The sequence below is a fragment of the Thamnophis elegans genome, chromosome 6 (assembly GCF_009769535.1).
Source record: "Thamnophis elegans isolate rThaEle1 chromosome 6, rThaEle1.pri, whole genome shotgun sequence".
In the NCBI taxonomy this organism is placed as follows: domain Eukaryota; kingdom Metazoa; phylum Chordata; class Lepidosauria; order Squamata; family Colubridae; genus Thamnophis; species Thamnophis elegans.
The window spans coordinates 25853631-25874826 of record NC_045546.1 but is presented as its reverse complement, the minus strand read 5'-3'; the positions used below and the strand labels follow the sequence as shown (position 1 = coordinate 25874826).

General features: G+C 35.8%; 1 protein-coding gene across 2 annotated transcripts in view; it reads right to left on the bottom strand.

Annotated features, from left to right (window-relative positions):
• Positions 1–21196, bottom strand: part of NBEA (neurobeachin) — a 384945-nt gene that overhangs the window by 97243 nt on the left and 266506 nt on the right. The window lies entirely within an intron of this gene.

Below are 21196 nucleotides of genomic sequence, written 5' to 3'. Positions count from 1 at the left end.
CTTCAAACTGCCTTGTGCAGGACAAAGTAGGTCTCTCCCACTCTGCTCTAAGTTTTGTTTGATTTAATCTTATCACGAGCTGAATCCGTTTACTGCGAGGACAATAATTGCTTATCAACATTTTAGCTTCTTCTCTTTTTCTCCTCCGAAAAATTATTTACTCAGAGGCTTTTAAAATGGCGCCGAGCAGGCTGGTTTCTCCGGTAATAACGAACACTTTTTGCTAATTCTCACAAGACTTCAAAAGAATTCAAAACAAAAGAGATAGCTTATCATATGTTTTGGTTTCACAATAGAAGAATTTTACTCCTTCATTAACTTTGCTTATTTGGAAGTTAAATGGTGACGAATCTGTTGAACGGTCTTGTTACAATGTTTACTCACTGAAACTTTTGCCAAGCCTTAAACTTCAAAATAAAAGCCTCTTTACTTAAAGCTGCATATTTAGGCGATAGAGTTTTATTAACTGCAGGCAGACAAATTTTGAAATGGCCTCAAAACCAAATATTAACTTGAAGTCGTCACCCTCCACTTCCAGGGGCACATCCTCAGTGCCTGGCACAAAGCTGCAGCCTCCGCTTCCTACGCCCCCTGCTGGGGATGTGTTAACGAAAGAATTTTTTCTGAGTAATTTAAGCGAGGCTCTTAATGCACAGACAATTAAAATGGAAGATAAATTTAGAGATAATAGAGAGGAGGGAAAAGAGGAAATAAAAGAAATGAAAGAAGAAATTAAAAGTGAAATTAAAAGTGAAATAAAAGGACTTAAACAGGAGTTGTATGAGAAATTTGAGGCTAAGGTTGATAAAATTAGAGATGACATGCTGAGTCTTGTAACTGTATTAACAGAACATATTTCTGGAGTGGAAGATACTCTAGAGGTTCTTAATGATGCCAATGCTAACTTGACATTGAAAACAGAGGTGGTGGAACAAAAAGTGGAAAATGCTGAAAAAGAAATTATTATGATACAGTACCGACAAATGGAGTTCGCATTAAGAGTAAGGGGGCTGCGTGAGGAGAAACAGGAGAACCTGAAACAGATCCTATCGGAAGCTTTTGACCGCCTGATGGGAAGACCAGGGACCAACCAAGGCTGGCAAATTGACAAAGCTTACCGCGTTAACTCCTGGCTGGCAAAGCAGAAGCAGCTTCCTCGAGACATCGTTATATATTTTACTACAAGAGAGTTCAGAAATATGGTACTGCAAGCGTCTTATAACACTAAGCTTCAAATTGGCGGTGAAGACCTGGCTGTTTTGAAAGAGATACCACCTCAAATGTTAAGAGCCAGAAGAGACTACGCTTTTTTGGTCGAAGAACTCAGAAATCGTCAGATACAGTATAGATGGGATGCACCATTCGGCATCATATTTACATTTGATAAGCAAAGGTACCGCCTCAACTCTGTATGGAAAGCCCGAGATTTTTATTATAATATATTGAAGGCCGGACACCCTGCACCATCTGGACCTAGAGAAAGACCACAAGAAGGACAGGATAGACAGCAAACTATACAACCACCAGACAAGATGGAGCATCTCTCTTCTCTAGAAGTGCAAGGTGCTATGGAACCAAGACCTAGCCGCATGACTACTAGACGTATGGAGAAACAAGCTAAGAAGCAACAGCATCAACAATCATCGGCCATCGATCAAGGAACTACAACAACAAATCTGGAAGCAGTGGGAGGAGCTAGACCTAAGGTTAAACAGGCCGTGCAGGAAGCTCTAAAAATGCTTCAACCAACCAAAGATGACAACTAAGATTTTAACATGGAATGTCAACGGACTGAACTCTCCACAGAAGAGGAAGAAAATATTTCATTATCTTAAACAGTTTAAGAACGATGTAATTTGTTTGCAAGAAACTCATATCAAGTCAACTGATCAAAAATATTTGATCAACTCAAAACTTGGTCAACATTTTGCAGCTTCTGCTATGGAAAAGAAGAATGGTATAGTTGTATACTTAAGAAAAGATATGAAAGCTGAATTAATAGAAGCAGATCCCTTCGGAAGATATATTGCTTTAGATTTAATCTTAGAAGGGAAAAAGACATTACTTTTGGGAATTTATGCTCCCAATCAACAGCAAGATAGATTCTATAGAAATCTTCATGCTAAATTAGTACAGTGGGACTATAGTTCCTGTATACTATTGGGTGACTGGAATGGAGTGATAGACACTAAGAGAGATAAGAAGATTTCCCGCCTAAATACCAAGATGCGAGCAAAGTTACCCAAATCTTTCTTTGACATTATGGATGATTTCGAATTGAGAGATATCTGGTGAGAAAGAAATGCAGAGGAATATGACTTCACTTTCTTCTCGGACAGGCATCAATCCCTTTCAAGGATTGATTTTATTTTAACCACTAATGATTTGCTTTCTAGGGTCAAGAAAACAAAGATTGCAGCTAGAGTCCTTTCGGACCATAACCCAGTTTGGATGGAGTTGGGAAAGGTAGTGCAGGCAAGAAGGTTTTGGAAACTGAATGAAAATTTATTTAGATATGAAAACTATATTAATGATTGTAAAAAATTACTATCTGAATATTTTGTTTTGAATATGAATAAGGGTACATCTATGGAATTTGTATGGGATGCAAGCAAAGCGTATATGAGAGGAGTTTTGATGAATATAAATAAAACACATAGAAATAAGCAAGGGTTAAAACGAACAGAACTGGAAGAGGAAATTAAGAGAAAAGAGCTGGAGTTAACAAGGAAACCAGACGATACAAAGGTTAAGGAAGCTATTAACATATTAAAATCTCAATTCGACATGTTGATCTCTGACCAGGTAGCTACTAATTTATTATATGCAAAACACAATACTTTTTGTAATGCAAACAAACCTGGCAGATGGTTAGCTTATCAGATTAGGAAAAAAAGGAAAACTCGAAATATATCTAAACTGATTTACAGAGGGAAGGAGGTGTTCCAACAGGAAGAGATTCAAAAGGCTTTCTGGGAATTTTTTACAGAACTGTATAAAGGGGATAAAATTAATGGTTTAGACATAGACAAATATTTAGACAAGGAGAAAATACCTTCAGTTAGAGAAGAACACAGGCAAAAATTGAATCAACCAATAACCTCGGGGGAAATCCTGCAGGTAATTAAGCAATTAAAGCCAGGGAAAGCACCAGGTACAGATGGCTTGACAGCGGTTTACTACAAAAACTTACAGTTAGAAATGGTAGAACCTCTTAGAGAATTATTTAATATGATTCAAACGGAAGGTAAAGTCCCTCCATCTTGGAAGACAGCGTTTATATCTTTGATACCCAAAGAAGATCAAGATACTACTCAACCCAAAAATTATAGACCCATTTCATTACTGAATGTAGATTATAAAATTTTTACTAAAATATTAGCAAATAGGTTAATGTTGGTCATTCAACAATTGATACATACGGACCAAACAGGTTTTATACAAGGGAGACAGATGAAAAGTAATGTTAGATTAATTATTAATGCATTAGAATATTTGGGAAAGAACAACCAGATCCCTGCTGCGTTTATATTTTTGGATGCTGAGAAGGCCTTTGATCGAGTTAATTGGCAATTTCTGTTGAAGATACTGCAAAAAATGCAGATAGGAGATAATTTTTTACAGTCAATTAAAGCAATATACCAACAGCAAACAGCACAAATCATAGTCAATGGAAGTCTGACAGACTCTTTTCAAATTGGAAAAGGTACAAGACAGGGCTGTCCTTTGTCCCCATTATTGTTTATTATAACTTTGGAAGTATTGTTGAATAAAATACGGGGCTTGGATGGTTTAAAAGGGATCAAGATTAGGCAGCAAGAATATAGAGTCCGCGCTTTTGCGGATGATTTGGTCATAATATTGGAACAACCGCAGGAATCCAGTATGGTTTTAATGAATATGATTAATCAATATGGTCAAGTGTCGGGCTTTAAAATAAACTTAGGAAAAACGAAAATATTAGCTATAAATATGAATATTAAACAAAAGGAAGAATTAGGAGTGATGCTAGGATGTGAGGTAGTTAAAAAAGTCAAATATCTTGGAGTTAACATTTTAACTTCAAATGGGAAATTATATAAGCATAATTATGAACCACTTTGGTATAGCATACAGACAGAGATGAAAAAATGGGAGAAATTGCACTTATCTTTGCTGGGTAGGATAGCGGCAGTGAAAATGAACATTTTACCAAAATTTTTATTTCTCTTCCAAATGTTACCTATACTTAAAAAAGATGCGAACCTTTTAGAATGGCAGAAGGGTATCAACAAATTTGTGTGGGCAGGAAAGAAGCCGAGGGTAAAGATGAAAATAATGCAAGATGTACGTGAGAGAGGAGGATTGAAACTACCTAATTTAAAACTATATTATGATGCAGTGGCATTATCTGTAATTAGTGATTGGATTCATTTAACTAATGATAGAATATTGAACATTGAGGGACACGATCTGGTATTTGGTTGGCATGCTTACCTGTTATTCAACAAAAAATTGGATAAGACCTTTAAAAGTCATATTTTAAGAAATGCTTTATTGCGGGTCTGGAAGAAATATCAATATAAATTAAATGACAAGATACCCATGTGGGCAATTCCTAGACACGCAATTGAAAATATGAATACAGCACAAAAACAGGACAGAATTACTTACAGACAGCTTCTTACCTCGGAAAGGGGGGTATTACAATTAAAATGTTTAGAGGTATTAAAAGAGGAGAAGGTAGTTCAAACATGGTTCCAGTATGGGCAATTACAGGCTAGGTGGAAAATAGATCAAAAAATTGGTTTTATTCAAGTTGAGGATAATCTGTTTAAACAAATAAGAGATCAAAGCTTAATGCATATAAAGAGGATATATAATGTATTAATACAGATGGATTCGGAAACAGAATTAGTTAAAGATTGTATGATAAAATGGGCTCAAAATATTGAGGAACCAATAATGTTGGATACATGGGAAAGAATCTGGGTAAGAAATGTGAAATTTACACAAGCTCAAAATCTGAGAGAAAATTTTTACAAGATGTTCTATAGATGGCATTTAGATCCTAAAAAGTTGGCTTCTATGTATCCGAATGTACAGCCTAAATGTTGGAGGTGTGGTTCTCTCGATGCTACATATTATCATATATGGTGGACCTGCCAAAAGGTTAAGGCATTTTGGATAAAAATATGGTGGGTCTTGCAAAATGTTTTTAAAAGAAGGATAAAGTTTAGTCCTCAGTTATTTTTACTAGGTATATGTACTGATTTTACAGTGGTAGAGACCAATTTGACTCTGCACCTGATAACTGCAGCAAGACTGTTGGTGGCGCAATATTGGAAGAAGGAAGACTTGCCTACAATCCAAGAATGGACATTGAAAGTAACAAACTTAGCTGAAATGGCTAAAATATCGGCATATCTCAAAGATCATTCAAATGAGAGATATAAACGAGACTGGAAAAAATGGATTGACTATATACAAAATAAATACGGGACTAAGAAATTCCAGTTAGCCTATGCTTAAGATCAGAAATGATTTAAACTGTTAAAAGTCAGTTCAGTAAGAAGAAGCTAAGGTCAATCTAGAATGTCATTAATTTCTTTATTTCTTTTTTCTCAATAGATTTTAGACTGTGTTAGTTAAAAATCCATACCGTGTACGGGTTCTGGGAAGTCGGGGGGGGGGGAAGGAGGAGGGGGGGTGGGGGGGTGGAGGGAGGGAGGGATACACACAACAAAAAAAAAAATTGTACTTCAATGTCTTAATGATTGACAAATGATGACATATTTGTGTTTGTTTTTTTTAAAGAAAAATAAAAAAGTTGAGAACTTAATGACATATATAAATAACATATAATTAAAATAAAAGCAACATTCATTCATCATTCGGGTGGGGACAAACATTTCATTTTTCCAAGGAAAATGGCATTGTGTGACAACAAGGTTTCACTGAACCATATGATAATCCAAATTCTCAATTTCCTGTATATTTCATTCTGATGCTGATTCTTTCTCATTTATCCTTTAATCTCTGGACTGTGTTTTTCTGTAATTAGTATTATTAAAACTATTACATGGATATTAGCAAAACAAGTAAACCAGGGATAGGTGCAGTAGAGAAAGGTTAGTTGTCATCATAACTTTTTACTACTTTTACTTGTGTGTCTACTAAGTGGGCAAACAATTATATTATGTCAAAAAGACTAGCAACAAGGTGTGGTTAAATATTCATGAAGTTTCCCAGCTGCATAGATGCAGTAGAAAGTATATATATCCAAATAACACTGTACTTTAAAAACTTGCTTCTACATCACCTTTGCTTGAGCATTAACTCATATTTGATCATACTATTTGTTAAATAGATGGTAAAATAAAAATTAAGTACACTGAAGGAAATGTTTGCTTGGGTAAGGCATAGCAATATGTCCAGGTGCTTGTATGGAGAATATAGGTAGTAGGGCATAGCTGGTAAAGATGTTGCCCTTGGAGATCTATAGGTGAAACTCGAAATATTAGAATATTGTGCAAGTTCATTTATTTCAGTAATGCAACTTAAAAGGTGAAACTAATATATGAGATAGACTCATTACCTGCAAAGCAAGATAGTTCAAGCCATGATTTGTCATAATTGTGATGATTATGGCTTACAGTTCATGAAAACCCCAAATCCACAATCTCAGAAAATTAGAATATTACATGCAATCAATAAAACAAGGATTGGATATAGAACAATATCGGACCTCTGAAAAGTATAATCATGCATATGTACTCAGTACTTGGTTTGGGCCCATTTTGCAGCATTTACTGCATCAATGCGGCATGGCATGGAAGCTATCAACCTGTGGCATTGCTGAGGATGCTTCAATAGCGGCCTTCAGCTCTTCTGTATTGTTCAGTCTCATGTCTCTCATCTTTCTCTTGGCAATGCCCCATAGATTCTCTATGGGGTTCAGGTCAGGCGAGTTTGCTGGCCAATCAAGCACAGTAATCCTACAGTCATTGAAGCAGATTTTGGTGCTTTTGGCAGTGTGGGCAGGTGCCAAGTCCTGCTAGAAAATGAAGTTAGCATCCCCATAAAGCTCATCTGCAGAAGGAAGCATGATGTGCTCCACAATCTCCTGGTAGACGGTTGTGTTGATCCTGGACTTAATGAAGCACAGTGGACCAACACCAGCAGATGACATGGCTCCCCAAATCAACACAGACTGTGGAAATTTCACACTGGTCTTCAAGCATCTTGCAGTGTGTGCCTCTCCATTCTTCCTCCATACTCTGGGTCCTTGGTTTCTAAATAAGATGCAAAAGTTGCTCTCCTCAGAAAAGAGGACTTTGGACCACTGAGCAACAGACCAGGTCTGTTTTTCTTTAGCCCAGGTAAGATCCTTCTGATGTTGTTTGCTGTTCAGGAGCGGCTTGATATTTGAAGCCCATGTCCAGAATCTGTCTGTGTGTGGTGGCTCTTGATGCACTGACTCCAACCTCAGTCCACTCCTTGTGAAAGTCCCAAACACTTTTGAATGGCCTTTTCCTGACAATCCTCTCCAGGCTGCGATCATCCCTGCTGCTTGTGCACCTTTTCTTCCACACTTTTCCCTTCCACATAACTTTCTATTAATGTGCTTTGATGCAGCACTTTGGGAACATCCAACTTCTTTTGCAATTACCTTTTGAGGCTTTCCTTCCTTATGGAGGGTGTCAATGATGGTTTTCTGCACAATTGTGAGGTCAGCAGTCTTTCCCATGATTGTGATTCCTACTGAACCATACTGAGAGACCATTTAAAGGCTCAGGAACCCTTTGCAGGTGTTATGGCTTAATTAGCTGATTAGAGTGGGACACTTTGAGCCTAGAATATTGCACCTTTTCACAATATTCTAATTTTCTGAGATTGTGGATTTGGGGTTTTCATGAGCTGTAAGCTATAATCATTACAATTATGATAAATCACGGCTTGAACTATCTTGCTTTGCATGTAATGAGTCTATCTCATATATTAGTTTCACCTTTTAAGTTGCATTACTGAAATAAATGAACTTTTGCACGATATTCTAATTTTTTGAGTTTCACCTGTAGATCTCCAATCCTTCCTGTAACAGTTCTTTCAATCATGTCAAAGCACAACACTTGGTTTCTGCATGCTACCTGCCAGAAACAGGTAAGAGAGGAAAAATTACATTTAATCACTGTTTGATCTGTGTTTGGATGGTATCTGCCAGACATTTTTCTCAGCTACATCCTTCAAGACAGCTCATAGAATGACCTGCGAGACTTGATCATTGGTAATATATTATTTAAAGCAGTTAAGCAGAACATAATGATACTTAATTCTATAGAAAATGGTAAGTAAACAACTAATGAGGAGGAGGAGAATGCAAACTAGATACTTAAGAAAACTAGGCTGGCTAACCAAACATAGCGCAGGACTACTTGTGCAACTTTTGATTGCAGATCTAGTTGGAATCTCTATTATCATCAAATAACAGAATATTATCAGTAGTATCCACTCTAAGCCTTTCAAGGGCTAGGATGATCTGCCCATATAAATAAATATATTCTTAAATTGTATGGCTTTAAGACTGATAGTGACACTTGAAATAAATATCTCACTTCTGATAAAGAGGAACCATCAGTCCTAACCATTGTTTTATTTATTTATTTATTATGATTTCTGACAACTGTGTGCTCTCAATGTTTTGATGTCTATATTTTATGTAACTTCGTAACAGTAGCAACTTTGAAAGTTAGACCCCCAAAATAAATTGCTTTTTGATTTTAATTAAATTTGTATGCACTGCTGTAAGTTTATGAAATTACTGAAATCAATGAGCAGCCATCAATGAAATAAAACCAGAGATTATTTGGCACTTGTGATCAGTTAAAGAGTCTTCCTTTCCTTCTGTCCAATTATTAGTCAATATCAGTTTCATTGCTGCTTTTCATTCCCTTGTGAGTATTTTCTGCTGTTGACAAATAAGAGTATTTTGTGGAAATGGCTAAAGAGTGATTTCTTATCTGATGTACACATCTTCAAATAAAGTAGGATTCACACACTCATGAGAAATGCTAAACCAAGCTAAAAATAATCCTGATATCTAATCTTTAACTTTCTAACATCCAGCTGGATTGCTTTTTCAGCAATCTTTCAGAGAAAAATCCAACACATGCCAGATGACAATTGTAAACTAATCCCTTTCCTGCTTTTTATTTCTTTCTATGAATTGCAAAGCAAGGTCCAAGAGACAGCCTCTGATGCATCCCAAGTCCAGTACATGCCTTTCAAATCTAATCAAGAGGGTGTAAAAATGTATACAGAAAGATGAAAGTACCTTTGCCTTTGTAACATATGGCGTAGTTAAAAAAAAAAAAAAGCAGGAAAGGCTGAAAGAGATGTTCCATAGGGGAAGGTTAAGTTTGATGCTAATGCTTCTTTAAAATGGTGACAGTCTGGAGAAGTGAAGCCTTGCTGCGCTGCTTTAATTTCTCCCTGGAATAGCTCTCTCCCAACCTTCTGCAGCACATCAAAGTCTCTGGAGCTCAATTAAAATTGGATTATATTGAAATGCTCTATCTGTGGGACTACGGGCTCACTAACACTTTTCTTTCCATAATACTCCAGATGACAGTTGGCCATCCCAATTTAAACAGTTGTCATAGAGACCACAAACTAAAGCAGCAGTAACTAACAATACAAAGGAAAGGTAAGTGCTTAGATTTCTATGAATGGAGGGCTTGGTTTTCAGCTGCACTAGATAGAGGCAAGCCATTAAATCCAGCCAGCATAAAAGGCTGTAATATGCCAAGCTGCTTGGTGGAAACAAGCAAAGGAAATGATTCTAGCAAGGAATTTCATTTGTATCTTGATAGACACCAATACCTGACAAGTTTTTTGCATGTGACCATTTTTACACTATGTAAAATATTCAGAATTAATAAACTCTCTTTATGGATCAGTGCTAAAGCTAGTATAGAGGCTAGAATATATCAGCCACCAGTAAATTTAAAAAGTCAATAATTATTTTTTAATTACCAGCTTAATATGATTTCTATAATTACTGGATCTAGCATTTCAATAGGGATTATTATTTAACAAATAGAGTGGAAATTTGCATGGATATGAATGCATAAAATGGAAATGTCTTTGTAGACTTGCACTGAAATTGCAATACAACAATACCAAGACCATTTTAATAATTTTATTAATAATCAAGGCATGAGAATTAAGAAGCTTTTACAGTAGCTTATTTTATGATATTTGAGATTAGCCCATTCCTTAGACCCAGTTCAATTACTATTTTATTCAAATAAGACAATGCTGACGACATGCAATAATAATCAATGGAACACAGCAGGCTAATGCATCTTATTAAGAACTTATAGACATTAAACTATGCCATATAAATGATCATTTCTGAATAGTAAATGCATGCTTTTGATTAATTTTGTACTGTCTCAAACCTTACCCCCCCAAAAAAATCTGTCTCTTTACAAAAAAGTAAAGTACTATTATGAAGTCAGTTTAAACTTTTGACAGCACCATAAAGCAAGACACTTGTCAGTGCAGGGTTCTGGTAATCATACCATATTTTCTGATAAATGGTATGTTTTTGAATCATAAAGAAACTGGCTTATTGAGAGCTCAAGGTTTTCCTTTCCTTGTCATTATGCTGATCACCATGGAAATGAACAGTTATTCTTAGTTTACTGTATGACTCTATTTTTCTTTATGGCTCTGATAAGCATGTTCCATGCCTCTCATGGGGGAAGTTATGTTAGGTTTTTGAAACAGCAACAAGGCAAACAGCACAAAGTGCAGGCCAAAGGCGAAGGAAACAAAAATGTGTCACAAATTCTAAAAACTGCACAGATCAAAATTTGTCAAAACAAGAGCTAGGTTTAAACCAACAAGAAAGGCCCCAGCAGCTTTATTTATTTATTTTATTTTAAGCCCAGCTGTAGAAAACACCATCTAATGAACCTGTCTGGGGCTGCTGTCCCCATCCTGTCAGGCATGTCAGGAAATGACAAGCACTGGGGACAGTCCGCCGCCAGTCATAGACAGGCCTGCCAGCTGGAGAGTTCAACCCCAATCTAATCACACTACCAGAAAATAACTTTCTATGCTTTCAACCTGAAAAGATGGGCTCAAGGAAAAAAAGAAATAGTGTCAGGAGCTGAAACAATGCTATGCCATTTAATTACAAATTGTTCTCTGGTGAGAAATGTTAAAAGGAAGCATAGCTAAATATATTCCACACTATTCCAGATTAATCAAATTTTCAGTTAAGACATTTTTTCTAAGATAATGATAAAGGTTGACAATAATAATAGTAATAATAATAATAATTTCTCTATGGAAAGTCAGAAATAGAAATCCAATCATTGACAAACACAGTCCGAGAATTCAGCACCAATATTTCAATGCAGTTTGGCATGGAAAAATGCACCACTGTATCCATAAAAAGGAGCAAAATCACTGCATGTGAGGGAATTGAAATGCCCAATGGCCAATTAATTAAATGCAAAGAAAATGAAGCCTACAAATACTTAGGCATTCTGCAGTTGGATAACATTAAGCATGGAGAAGTAAAAACTGTTGTCAGGCGAGAGTACACCAACAGAGTTAAGAAAAATTTGAAATCTAAATTGAATGGTGGAAATACAATCAAGGCCATAAATACCTGGGCAATACCAGTTATAAGATACACAGCTGGTATAGTTAACTGGACACAAGCTGATTTGGACATTTTGGACTGAAAAACCAGGAAACTAATGACAATGCACTACAGTTTACATCCACGTGGTGATACTGATAGACTGTATCTGCCCCGAAAATCAGGTGGCAGAGGATTATTACAAGTGAAGCAAACAGTTGAAGAAGAAAAACATGCACTGGCTGATTATTTAAAAGAAAGTCAAGAACATCTATTAATCGAAGTAAAGAACAAAAATCTACTGAAGGCCCAACAGACGAAACAAGAATACAGAAAAGATGTGATAAAATCAAGAATGAAGAGTTGGCAGAACAAAGCACTGCATGGCCAATTTCTGGAAAAAATAAAAGATAAAGTGGACAGTGAACAAACTTGGTTATGGTTAACAACAGGTACATTAAAGAAAGAAACAGAGTCACTAATCCTGGCTGCGCAAGAACAAGCTATCCGCACAAATGCCATTAAGGCCAAAATCGAAAAATCCTCTGATGATGCCAAATGCAGACTTTGCAAAGAAGCTGATGAAACTGTTGATCACATACTCAGCTGCTGTAAAAAAATCGCACAGACTGATTATAAATTGCGGCACAATTCAGTAGCGCAAATGATCCATTGGAATTTGTGCAAAAATTTTAATATTAAAACAGCAACAAACTGGTGGGAACATCAGCATGAAAAAGTCACCTAAAATCAGATGGTCAAGATCTTGTGGGATTTCCGTATACAAACGGACAAAATACTGGCGCATAATACACCAGACATCACACTGGTTGAGAAAAACAAGGTTACAATCATAGATATTGCAATACCAGGTGATAGCAGGGTTGCCAAGAAGGAACATGAAAAAATCGCAAAATACCAGGACTTAAAAATAGAAATTCAACGACTATGGCACAAACCAGCAGTGGTAATTCCAGTGGTAATTGGCACACTGGGTGCTATTCCAAAAGCACTGGAATTACATTTAAAACAGTTAAAAATTGACAAAATCACCATCAGTCAAATGCAAAAAGCCGCACTGCTTGGATCTGCACGCATATTACGAAAATACGTTACGACGTCCTAGGCCCCTGGGTGGGGCCCGACTAGTAACCAATGCCAAATCTGGCGAAACAACTGACCGCTGTGATACAATTGTATAATAATTTAATTTAATATAATTTAAAAATAATGTTTAATGAATAAAGTATATAATAATAATAATAATTACAAAGTGATTACAAAGCTAGACATTACTGAGTTGCTAAATTAATCCACTGGTCATTATGTAAAAAATATGATTTACCTGTATCTAGAAAGTCATGGGAACATAAAGTGGAAAAAGTTATCAAAAATGAGAAGGTGAAGATCTTGTGGGACTTTCGAATATAAACGGATCATCATTTGGAGCACAACATGCCAGATATCACGGCCGAACTGTACAGTTTATTGATATCGCTGTTCCTGGAGATGCCAGAGTCGAAGAAAAAGAACTAGAAAAAATAATGAAATATCGCGACCTGGCCATCAAAACTACATGGCTATGGATGAAGCATGTAACACTGATACCCATTGTCATTGGGGCACTTGGCACCATATCCAAGAATTTTACAAGATACATCAACAAATTGAAGCTTTCTGCAATAACACCAGCAGAACTGCAAAAAACTGCGCAACTCGGAACATCTTATATTTTAAGAAGGTACTTTGTTGATACCTAGGACGCTGGCAGCAAACCATATCAACCATTAACACCTGTCAATGGTATTTGGGATGCATTTTTGAATGTTCAGTTGGCCGAGTTTCATGTTTAATGAATAAAGTATATAAATAATAATAATATAAATAATAAAAAACAGCTTTCTAACAATCTGTTTCTTGGTCTTTATTTTATTTTAACTTGAACTTTAATCACTTTATTTCTTCATCAAATTTAGATACTGCCTAGCTCATTCTCAGTGAGATTCTGGATGCTTTACAGATAAAAGCATAAAAATACAATACATCAATAAAATGGGAGCTAGATGAAAAAGAAAGATGAAAAAATTAAAAGTTAAGAATGCAGCGGTGGTGGGGGAGATAATCAAGGTGTTACCCCCCGCCGGGTTGTATGCCATCCTGTGCCCCATGTAACAGACTCTTAAATTGTTGTTCATGGGATTTATAGTTCAATACATTTGGACAGTGTTACAATATTAGAGCTACTCTGTTTTTTAAAAAATAGTAATTAAAAAATAGTATAAATGGAAATTAATTCATTGACAATCCATGAAAATGTCATTAAAATCCAGTGTACCTTATTTTAAAAAAAATTCAACTAAATAAAATGTAATTATTAAATTGCATTATGTATTTGCAAAGTATTTTTTTCATATTGCTTGTAATTGGATTAAGGTTACAAACAGTATATGATAGAATATGTTACCTCTAATATATTTCCAGAAAGATGGCTTAAGGACAATGAATAGTTTAATTTAGAACAAAAAGAAAAAAAAATGCAGAATTACATACCCAAATTTTAGTAACAAACTGTAAACTCTTGATGTATGAACACTTGTCGAATCCCCTCAAAAATCAAGCATGGTTGCAGCTGGCTAGTATTTGAATGATACTTGACAGCATCAAGAAATACTACACTAGGGCTATAGGCTAAATGGGAGATAGACAATGACAAAATACTCCCATAAACCCCATGGATGTGTTCATGAAATCACCAAGATGTAAAGTGAACTTGAATCTGTATTTCCCTTTTGTTACAAAATACAACCCAGAGTATATGCCTACTGTTTTATGATGATAATTATACTATATACAAGCAAAGGTGGGTTGCTGCTGGTTCGGCCCGGATCGGGCGAACATGTAGTAGCGGCAGCAGGAGACGCCGCCCACCCACCTGAGCCAGTAATAAAAAAAATTGGTAACCCACAAATGCACAAGCATGAATCAGTCCTTACAAATGCTCCAATGTAATTCAGGAATTATGTTTCAATATTTTTGATCCTGCTCTATCATATACTAAGGCATATTCATTATAATGCCCAACGTTAGCTTTGTGTAAGCATGTACATGATTTAGGCACCTAGCTTTAAACAAGTTTGTTGAACAGAGGCAATTAGTGATTGGGTTTCCCAGTTCCCCCCACCCTTAAGACGATATGAGGAAAAGGAATGGAGAACTGATCCTTGAGGAAATACTCTAGATCACTCTTAATTATACATCTCAAGGTATTCGGCAATTGAAATAATCATAAAATCTTAACTAAGTGTGATGAAATTTTTGCTGTTGACAAATGGTTTGCAGCTAATTTAGAAAATTCCATTCACACAATTTGAAATTTCCATTTCTGAGATTCAAAGCTATAAACAAGCAAAGAAGCAATTTGAAAAAAAATTGTTCTGATGTTAGTTTACAGCATAAAAATATTATTACTGCATCTTATTAAACATAATAATTTTTACAGGTAACAGCCTCCTTTTATCATATATATGTATGTATACACACACACACACACACACCTGTGTGTTATATGTAAATTTAATTTAAAAGTGAGAATTAAGAATAGATGAAAGAAAATGAAGAAGAGATATTTTGAGGCACAAAACATAAGCCATTTCAGAAACCTTCTGGATAAATGCAAAACATTTTTTTCTATTCCAAAATTACTAATGCTATCTACCCATAGTTGTAAAATCAGTGAATGTGATTGAAAAATTGACTCTTGGTTGGTGAATATGTAACATTGCTACTCTGTAGAAACAACATCTTTATGGGTAAATATGTACATATCATAATCTAAAATGACATGTGGGAATGTATTTAATCAAGAATTATAGAATGTCCAGGCATGACTACAGCGAAGCTCTCTCAAACAATTTCTGCTCAGCCAACATCTGAAAAATAACAGCAGTAATCAAGTTGGGTAATGGAAAGAGGAATTTTGCGAAAAAAAAGAAAAAAAGAAAAAGGCCATAGTGACCTGAAGGTATATGATACAGCTGCTTTGTTGAAACTAAGGTCAATGGGAAATTGCTAGCAGGATGTAAGATTTATAGGAGTGCTTTGTAAATGCAGCACAAATATATTTGACACAGACAGTACACATGTGATGTTGTGGGCTGCTGACAAATTTAGATAGCGTTTTCACACTATTTTAGAACTTCTTAACCAACATCACTGCACTCATTTAGGACAATGCTGGTTCTGTCATGTCCAACACAGAATGAAACATATACTAAAACCAATAAGGTTAAGAAATGCTTTAGCTTTACTGATTCTTGGACTCTAGTTTTTACTTGTTTTGTTGTATATCCACCTTCCTCTTGGATTGCAGGGATTGCATGGCCTGCCCTATCTGAACTTTGATAGATTTGACCCAATGAAAATAGCTCTCGGTGTTCTTTCACCTCCAATTAATAATAAAACTCAGTTATGTAAAACAAAATGGAAACAATGAGTAAAAGGAATTTTAAAAAATAGTACCATAATTTATATTTATTTTATATATTATTTTTCAAAGATGAATGATGTGCATAGAATAACCAGCATAAAGTATCATAATATCATTGATCTATCATGTCCAAATTTCTAATGTACTGTTTTGTCGTTAGCTTACATATTGCTATCTAACAGTGGCATTATTCAATTCATTTCATTCATCTAGAAGCAAAGAAAGCTCTGACCTGCTGACCTCAATTTTCACTTAAAGAAACAAATTTCTTTTTGCAAACAAATTCAATTTATCTCCTGTCAACCTTTAGCCTTGGTTTAAAATATTAACTTTTCCCCATTATAGAAGCAATCAGGTTTCTACTGCACAAATTTAGCATTAATCTCTACTTAATAATCTGTTGAAAAATTTACCCTCATTTTATTTAGCAATTACTATACAATAAAAGTATTTCAGCAGAACTTGGAAGCATTTCAGTAACCTATGTTCCTTGCAACAATATAAATCTCATTTTGAAGATGTAACTTTATTTTTATGTCTTTCTAATAAAAAGCCCTTTTCAGCCATGTGACTACAATCTATGCCACAATCCATAATCTGTACAGCTAGCAGTCCAAACTTATAGAGTATTCTTAAAAGTAATCCCTGGTGAATTCACAACAAGGCTTAATCCCAGATAAATCAACAGAAGGCTGCAACTTCTTCATGTATAATATAAAATGTTAAATATTTCAGTCCCACATTCGTACATTTTAGCCAAAAGATTTATAGAGCCTTTGTTCTTGCATCAAAGTAAATACAGGATATAGGAGATTGACACATTTTAGGACATTCTTCCCAACCCCATACTCTAAAGCCTTTACTGAAAATTTAGCATTTATCTTTTTAAAGGAAAAAAAAAATCATCTGGTGGTAACTGACTATGAAATCTCTGATAATGGACCTTGGAATGAGATTTCTATAATTTTGTTTTATTTCAAGGAACCTTGAATTCAGTTGTACTACACTGAAAATAACATCCTCTAAATTGGATTTGAAGATCATTGCCAAGTTAAACTCCAGGATTAAACAATACTAGTAAATACTTAGCTTTATACTTTCTAATAATAGTTAATTTTTTATTTACTTCATGTAGAAATCTAGATGTTCGATGTCATATATTAGATCCTTGTACCAATAGACAAATTAATAGAAAATGAAAAAGCTAAAGTGCTCTGCGACTTTAGAATTTGGACACACAGTGGCCATGTAACATTCCTGGGTACTTGAGAGACCGCCTGCTGCCAATTACCTCCCAAAGACCCATTAGATCACACAGGGTCGGCCTCCTCCGGGTTCCGTCTACCAGCCAATGCCATCTGGCTACTACCCGGAGGAGGGCCTTCTCTGTGGCAGCTCCGGCCCTTTGGAATGAACTCCCCGCAGAGATTCGGACCCTCACTTCTCTCCAGGCCTTCCGAAAAGCCGTCAAAACCTGGCTGTGCTGGCAGGCCTGGGGTTGATGAGTTCCCTTCCCCTCTCGACCTGTGTGGCTGTGTGACTCTTGGCTATTTTAACTACTTGTATTGTACTTTGTGTTCCCTTTCCCCCCTTGAGTTGTTCGCCGCCCTGAGTCCCCCTGGGAATAGGGCGGCATATAAATAAAACAAATCTCAATCTCAATTCTAGACAATATAACCATTATAAATAAGACAGACAAAAAAGTATGGATAGTGGATATGGCAGTACCTTGAGATAGCAAAATTTAAAAGAAATAACTAGGGAAAATAAAAAAAGACCTGCAATAGAAGTACTATGACGGTGGCAAAAGAAAGCCCACATAATACCAATAATAGTAAATTCCTTGGACACAATCCCAAAATATCTGGAGCACCACTGAAATACTATTGGCATTGACAAAATCACCATCAGTCAATTCCAAAAGGCAGTTTTATGTGGAAAAGCTTACATCCTGCAATGATACCTTTATCACCATCAAACAATATGCACCTATTCCAAGTCCTTGGGAAGGACTCAATAGGTTGATAAAAACATCAAATCAAGTCTAAATACCTGGCTGACTATGCAATGAACCATAATAACAACCTTTATGGAATAATAAACTTTATTCATTGTAATATAATAATCTTTATTATGTACAGCATACTAATAAGCTTTATGGAAAATGAGAAACCGAAGTATTGACAAACGTGGGAATTTTTAGCACAGACACAGCAATAGAATCTGGCCTAGAGAAATGTGCTACACTAGCTGTTGTAAACTAGCCAGCATTTAGGTTAGATAGACAGTGGAGAGAGAGAGAGAGAGAGAGAGAGAGAGAGAGAGAGAGAGAGGGAGGGAGGGAGGGAGGGAGGGAGGGAGGGAGGGAAGGAAAAAGAAAAAAAGAAAGAGAATGGAAGGAAGGAAAGAATGAAAGAAAGAGGAAGGAAAGGAAAGGAGGAAAGGAAAGGAAAAGAAAAGAAAGGCTGAATTTCAGTAAATTACAGTAAATGAAATGCTGAATGGCCAAACTATCAAGAGCCACCAGGATGAAGTCTACAAGTATCTGAGAAATTTAAAGTTGGGTAACATCAAGTATAGTAAGCTAAAAATGTGATTAGTAAAAAATATATCCGAAGTGTCAAAACACTGCTAAAAACAAAAAAGTTGGAAATTATCATCAAAGCTATCAATACTTGGGCCATATCTGTGATATGGCACACAGCTGCAATTATAAACTGGACACAAGTTGAACTGGATAGTTTAGACCGAAAAATAAGAAAACTGATGACTATTTACTATGCATTGGATCCTCAAAGTAAAATTGATAGATTATATCTGTCCTGCATGAAGACAGAGGTTTACTTCAGGTCAAATGAACAATCAAAGAAAAATGTATGCATTGGCTGATTGTATAACAGACAGCTAAGAATAAGCACTGATACAAGTCAAAATTGGAACAAATAGTGAATATTGAAATAATGTATTAAAAATACAAACAAAACGCTGGCAAGGAATACATTGATTTCTACAAAAGATTAAGGTGAAAGATAAAGATAAAACTGGGCAATGGCTTACAACTGGAGCATTAAAAAATAATAATCCTGAAATTTTGATTGGTTTTGGAAGAGCTGCTAATCAAGGCCAGAAATGAAAAATCATCAAATGATTCAAAGTGCAGATTGTGCAAAGAAGCAAAATAAACAACAGATCATCAGCAATTTGTAAAGATTGCACAAATTGATTACAAATGACACAATACAGTCACCAAAATTATTAACTGGAAGATTTGTAAAAATTATCGTGTACTAATAATGAAAAAAGGTTTGAAATATAAAATTGAAAAAGTAGTCAAAATGAGTAGATTAAAATATTTTGGGATTTCCAAATATAGACTGATAAGTCTTGGCTCATAACACACCAGTGGTGGGTTCCTATTGGTTCGGACAGGTTCAGCCGAACCAGTAGTAGTTTGGCAGCCTGGGTCGCTAGAACTGAACTGGTTCTCCCAGCGGTGAGAACCAGTTTTTATTGTTTTACCCATGCATGTGCACACACATGGCGTGCCCATGAGCGAACCGGCAGTAGTGACTGCCGGAATCCACCCCTGTAACACAGCAGATATAATTGTGGTTGAAAAGAAGAAAGTGCAGATAATTGTGGTGGAAACACTAGGGGTAGTACAATAGAAGACAAAAATTGAAGATGATCACAAATTTTCAAGATCTGAAAATCAAAGTTGAAAGATTATGGCATAAATTGACCATGGTGCTACCAGCTATTATCAGCATACTGGATACCATACCAAAAGAAAATTGGATTACACTCAAAAATCTTTGCCTTGACAAAATTTTCATCACACAATTGCAAAAAGTCACACTGTTTAGATCCGCACAAATATTACATTGATACACTACTATATCCTGAGTTCTTAGGAATAATGTAATGCATATGAAGGCCAACACCAGCCAAAGAACTAGCAATTGTGACTTCACATTATTGTGAACAGATAATTATTAAACATCATCTACTTTTTCCAAGTCCTTGGGAAGGGAACACCTGGCTGACTGTGTGATCAATCATCATTATGATCATCATATATGTCACCTGCCTCTTAACAACTCTATATTATTTACCATATTTTTCAGACTATAAGACGCACCATGATTTTGAAGAGGTAAATTTTAAAAAAGTTTTTGCACTCTGCAGGCCTTCCAAACCCTCTGCATGCCTCGTTATTTTGCAAAAAGAGAGGGGGGCAAGCAAAGCTTTGGGAGGCTTGTAGATTGCTCCTGGGGGCTGGGGGGCAAAAACGAGCAAAAACAGCCCTCCCCAGCCCTCAGGAGCACTTTGCAAGGCTCCCAAACCCTCTGCACGTCCATTTTTGCAAAGGGGGTGGGGTTTCGGTAGGCCAAAAATGCTGTATTCACTGTATAAGATGCACCCAGATTTTCACCCACTTTTTTGAGAGAAAAAGGTATGTCTTACGTTAGTAGCTATTCTACAAATTTGGAGTCAGTTCTTTTCGATTCTTCCCAGAAATGAAAGGAGTTGCACCTGTGACCTTCTACTTTGGTGAGTACAGTTGAAGCCTATATTTATAACTACATTACTTGTAATTCTTTAAGTGGCTATTTCATATCATGGTTATTAACCTGAAAATAGATAAATACTATTGTTCTTCAATTTTTTCAAATATGATTAGCAATACTATTCTAAAACTAATGTATATTTAATTCAGGAGCTGCTCACTAAGCAGTGACTCTCATGGACTTTGGTACAACGTTTACAACAATCTAGCAAAAGCATATTTTTCATCTTTTGGAAAAAAACAAGTAGAGGATACAATAGCTATTTACAACAAAGAGAAAATCTACAAATAGCTTTATGAGGATGCTAGAGAGAGGATTGATAGAAACTGAGTGGTGTCTAAAAACTGCCCTGTCAGTTTTATGCTCCCTTTTGCCAGATGCATTAAAATGCAGCTCTGGGCAATTTTTTTTTGTCTGAAATTTCAAGAACAGAGAGTACAAAAGAGCTGATGAGCAATGAATGCTTCACCCTTCCTCAATTAATCTTGTCTTTCTACCTTT